The following is a 5,770-nucleotide window of genomic DNA, read 5'->3' as shown; positions in this document are numbered from 1 at the left end:
AAATATTAGAACAGATAGTAAACAACCAGAAATCACACTCCGTGATTGAAAAAAAGTATAACACTGTTCAAAAAGCTTGGCTATTTCTATTAAAATTTGGAATGAATTTGTCTCATGAGCCATTAAGTCATGTGTTGGTTCCTACTCAAGAGAATATAAATTTACATGAATAAAAGAAGTATCTAAGCATTTTTATTGATAAATTAGCCAAATGTAAAGCACATGAATATCTACCAGAAGGAGAGTGCATCAAAATTTGATGTATGCACCTGGTGAAAGTGTACTCAGCAGTCAGAATGAATGTACTACTGTGACACACAGAAATACGGGTGAAGGCACCTGTGTACAAAGGAGAAATCCAATGCTGCACATGTTGGCACATGCCTGTAATCCCAGCACTTGGGAGGCTGAGACAGAAAGATTCCTATGAGGCCAGCTTGGACGAGATAGTGAGTTCAAAGCCATCCTGAATTGCATAGCAAAATTCTGTCTCAAAAAACATCACAAATAAAAAAAGAGTAATCCTGCTTCTGTAAAATACAGTCCAATTTACATAAAGTTCTGCAACAGGCAAAGCTGATATGTAAAGATAAATAAAAACATAAAATTATTGCAGCTAGTAAAGAGGATGTGTTAGTAAGGCACATGAAAGGTCTTTGTGTACCGGAAATGCTCTATATCTTGATGTCATTGAGTTATACACATTTATACATTACTGAAAGTCATTTAATTGGACGTTCAAGACTTGTATGTTTCATTTTTTGTAAATTTTATCTAAAAAGCAAAACTATAAACACATAATGAGTTTCCATTGAATTGGTTTACCTTTGTATTTTATTAGTAGTATGGACTGGCAATTCTTAGGTCTACACCTACATATTCTAACGTTGAGCAAATGACCAAATACATTGAATGTAGTGGAAATTAGGCATGAAGCGCCATCATATCTCTACAGACTCTAAAATAATTCAGTAAAGTTTATACACATACAATACACACAGAGGAGAGAGAGATAAAAAGCAAATATAATGCAAATAGTAAGCATAAATATTTATGTAAACATTTGGCAAATATCTCAACATTATGGGATTGTCTGGAACTGATTTTCAACCTGTTTTTAAAAGAATTGAAGTTTTTTTCAAAAAAACACACAAAAAAATGTAAGTTGAACTGCATAATTCCCAAAGCAGAATGAATCTTGAAAAAAAAATAAACCTCAGATGAATATTCAGAGATGAATTTGAGAAAATACTGAATATGTAAAATAAAAATATAATTATGTGAAATATAAATAATTCAAGAAAATTTATTTTGGAAAAATTTTAGACTGTGATATCATGTCGTGTTCCCAGCTGGGATTGGCTCATTCAGTTAACATATTTGCCTCTTGTCCTTCACACCAAGGCAAATTCTCTAAGTACAAAATATAATTCATCCATCACAGAAGCAAAAGTTTAACACATTCCTGAAAGAATACAGTGCCTGAGAACATGTAAATGAATGAGACAGACTGGCACCCATACCACATCATGTGTATATCAGCAAGGTGGAAATTGATTTACCTATAAAATTCTCCATGACTTCTTCACTTAAGTCAGAAGGCCACACATAGGGCATACAAGGACACTAGACTTCCAGTGGGAAAGATTCATGTAAGATTTATTCCAGGATACAGATTACTTAGAACTGTAGTATTCTTTTCCCTCTTCCCTCTTTAGTGCAGAGGAAGCTGGCATTAACAAAATTTCTTTTTTAAAGAAAATAAATGCTCTCTCTGGATAAATCTGAGGCATTGAAGAGAAAATTTGTCTTTGTTTGAAGACCCACATTGTTATAATACGTCCTTCCTTGTCCTTTCTTATTAAGGCTGAAAAGCAAGAACCATATAAAATCAAGAGCAAACATGATGTCTATAAAGTATAAAAATTATATCTTTATTCTACATCAGACATTATCATTGGCTTACAGAGTTTATTTCTTCTTTTCTTGTTTTTTTTTTTTGTTGTTGTTGTTTGTTTGTTTTTTGTTCTGCTACCGGGAATCAAACACATGACCTTGTGCTTGCCAGGCAGGCACTGTGCTGCTGAGCTAAATTCCCAGCATCTTACAGAATTTATTTCTTAATGGAATTTTTAATAAGGTTGGATATCCAAATCTATTACTCACTGTGAATTATCCTCTGCTAAAATGAAAATATGTAAAAATAGAAAAAAATTGTAAAACTAAGCTGAACAAATTTGATCACCTTAAATTATTTGCAAACAGAAGATTGGCATATCTAAACTTTTTGAGATTTTATTTATTTTATCTATATTTTTTGTTTTAAAGAGCAAAAAACCCCAAAATGACAAAAACAAAGACAAAAAAACCCACAAAAGCAAAACAATACAAAAACAAAAACGATACAGGATTTCAAGATAAGATGATAGGAATTATCATATTACATCATATTTACAGTATGTAATTGTTATATTACATATTGTTATATTTAATGAAGTTGCTCAGACTACCAGATGTAATAATGCAAGATTGATCAAACAATTAAAGAAAATAGAAAGTAATAAAAAAATTAGAAATGATACAGAGCTTCCCTAAACAAGATGGTAGGAATTCAATAAATCAGACCTGCAAGCATAAACATTGTATTGACTCCCTAGTGTAAGAATTTTAAAAGGTAAATAAAACCCAAAAGGTACAGTAGATATTGTGAAAGGGAAAGAAACTGCTCAAAGGGAAGGAACAGCTATGATGAGGGAAAGGAGAACAGGAAGAAAGGAAGATATGTACGTATATACACAATATAACTGGGATAATTGTACTGACGATGTCCACTGATTTTGGAAAGGAAGAGTTAATGCTTAATTTCTTTTTCTTGACCAGTTTGCATGCTTGTATCTGGTAATCTAAACTTTTCCATGTAGACAATAGCCTGCATTTCACCTGAAAATAATAAAAAGATAATTTTTCTTGAGATACAATTCTTTTCAATTCCCACTGCCTTCTCTCTGAAATCTTTCATTCACTCTGATGGATGACACACATTAAAAGACTGAAGGTCTAGTACTTAGGTTTTACTCAAGATACATTTGTACAACAGCATTTCTTCCAAATATACTTACGTGTTACATTTCTAATGGTATTAAGGACACAGTTGGGAGGATCTAAATCTGTCTCTAAAAACCAAAAAAAAAAAAAAAAAAATCTAAATCTGTCTCTAAAAACCAAAAAAAAAAAAAAAAAAATTGCATAGCAAAGGTCAAGTCAAGGAGAATGCTGTCTCAAAAATTGTGATTTTAGAAAATTTAATATTTTTCTCTTTTCTCAGTTAGTCAGTATATAACAGTGTTCAGGAGGAATCTCAATGTGTGGGAGAAAAATGAGAAGAGATGTCATGGAAACAGTAAAGACAAGATTTTCAGATATATAATTTTATTAACATGGTTCAAAGTTTTGTTATACTTAAGATGACCTTGATTACAGCAAAACACACAAAAGACAAACAAGAAAAGTTGGCTTCAGTTTGTGGTTCGGAGTGTCAAACCTCTAACCCACCTCGAACACAAGCAGCCCAATGTGCAAGGTGCAAGATCCTCAGGACGCTGCTCACAGTCCTGTCCTCTCAGGCACTAAGGATAGCAGGCTCCATTCTTGAATGCCAGTTGAATTTAGGTTGGTTTAAAAAAAAAGAAATCATAGTTCCCAGCAGTCCTCTGGCCTGTTCCCCTGCTCCTCCTTCCTTATTTCCTCTTTGTATTCCTTCTCTGTCTCTCCGGACCCTTTGTTTCCCTTCTGCTCCATCCTCCTCTCCTTTTCCTGGTCCATCCCACAATCTTTCCTCCGCAGGACGGCTTCCTGTACCTTTCTCCTACTCCTGTGATTTCATGGAGGGTGATAAAGCCTTCTAAGTGGTATCAGAGTGTAAGTTCTTGCCACCTGATTTTTAAGTTCATATAGAGAAAAAATTCTCATCTGGGCAGTTTGATACTGTATCTCTTATTACTTTGGGTCCTATAACATCTTGTATCTTATATGAATGCTACATATTGTCAGTGGCATTTATGGTTAATGCATCTTATCTGTGCTAGATTATTCCTTTGAGCTCTTTTTTTCAAATCTATTTTCTAATTTCTTTGATCCAATACTCTCTCCTGTATCTTGTTCTTGATTTATGAGTTACTTTTTAGAAGTTTTTTTTTTTTTTTTTTTGTCTTTTTAAGACAGGGTTTCGCTGTGTAGTTCTGGCTGGCCTTGAGATCTCGTCGTAACCTAGCCTAGCCTCGAACTCACAAAGATCTTCCTGCCTCAGCCTCCCAAGTGTTGGGATTACAGGTGTGCTCCACCATGCCATGAATTTTTAGAAGTTTTTGAGCTTTCTATGAAGACCACCAGCTAGAAATGAGATCCTCAGCTATGAATAAAGGTAAAAACAGCCAGTTGAAATGGATTTTAATGACAAATATTCTTGAACTTAATATATCTGAAACATTATTAAAACATGCAATAAATACAAAAATCATATTTTTTTTTCAGAATGAGTCTTCACAACAAGTATTTACTTTCTTTTTACATCATTTGGGTCAGGTATCTTTGAGCTGCTTAGTAACTACATGTGGCTACTCAATATTGAAGTCAGTTGGTTTTGCAAAACAAACTAAAGATTGTACATAAAACTGGATTTTTTGATAGATATATAAACAAAATAAATTGTGTTCCTATAATTTAAATTATATAGCTCAATTTATACTTAAAGTAAATATGCTATAAAAGATTAACATAAATATACTTTAATAGTGAGAATTATTTCTTGATTCTACCTTACCAAACTGTGGTTATAGTGCTGTCACTGAGAAGATAAATGGAATCATCCAGTAGCACTGGAAGATGTCCCTTAAATGCTTATAGTTTGGCTTCCTTATTCCACTAGATAGGATGGCCTCAATCAGCACAAAACTACCATGCTTCTACATATAGAAATTATTTTCTCCATGCATTATATTAGGAGCATTCTAATGAGCCTTGTGGGTGGCTCACTTTCATTGTATCACTTGGTGTTAGATAGATGCCAAGACTATCATATGCCCTAGTTCAGTTAACTGGAATTTTCCCCTTTAATGCTGAATGTCCATGGAGGGCAGGAAAAATACAAGAGTAGGAAGAAAAGGTTCTAGATGTTAGTGGTAAGGAGCGAAGTTAAGCAGTTCAGAAATGTGTGTTAATGGAGCCAGCCCTAGCAATGTCACTTTAGGCTGTTTCTTTCTGTGGTGGCTCTTGCTTTGCTTTTTCTCATCCTTAGTTCTGTCCATTTCCTAAGCCTGGTTTCCCAGCTCAACACCTTTTTAGCTTAATATTAACCAGAGCCAGTTTTGTTTACTCTAATTATAACACTTACCTAAACCTTAATACAGCTGAATATGGGGTGTCTGAGAAATACTCCAAGTCATTGGAAATGGATAATACTCAAATATCTTCATCCAACAAATGGTAAATATTTTGCTACTTTGCTTCCTACTTTGGGGCTCATGGAAATGATGCAGGAGTGTTTCTTCATGCATGGCCATGCCCCCTCTGCATTAAAGGATGCCGGTCCTTTTTGCAAAGCCTCACTCTAATACTCGGGCACGTCTTAAAGGTTGACAACCTTGTATAGCACCAAGACTCACACACTACAAGAAATGTAGATTTGTTAGGTTTGATTTTAATGTATTTGTTTTCTTCAACAGATTTAGGTACGGATAGGCTCAGGAATCATTTTCTTTTCTTTTTTTTTTTT

Source organism: Chinchilla lanigera, unplaced genomic scaffold (assembly GCF_000276665.1).
Source record: "Chinchilla lanigera isolate Chin_1 unplaced genomic scaffold, ChiLan1.0 scaffold00017, whole genome shotgun sequence".
NCBI classification, from domain to species: Eukaryota; Metazoa; Chordata; class Mammalia; order Rodentia; family Chinchillidae; genus Chinchilla; species Chinchilla lanigera.
The sequence above is the reverse complement of the archived record's forward strand: the minus strand, read 5'-3'. Positions refer to the sequence as shown.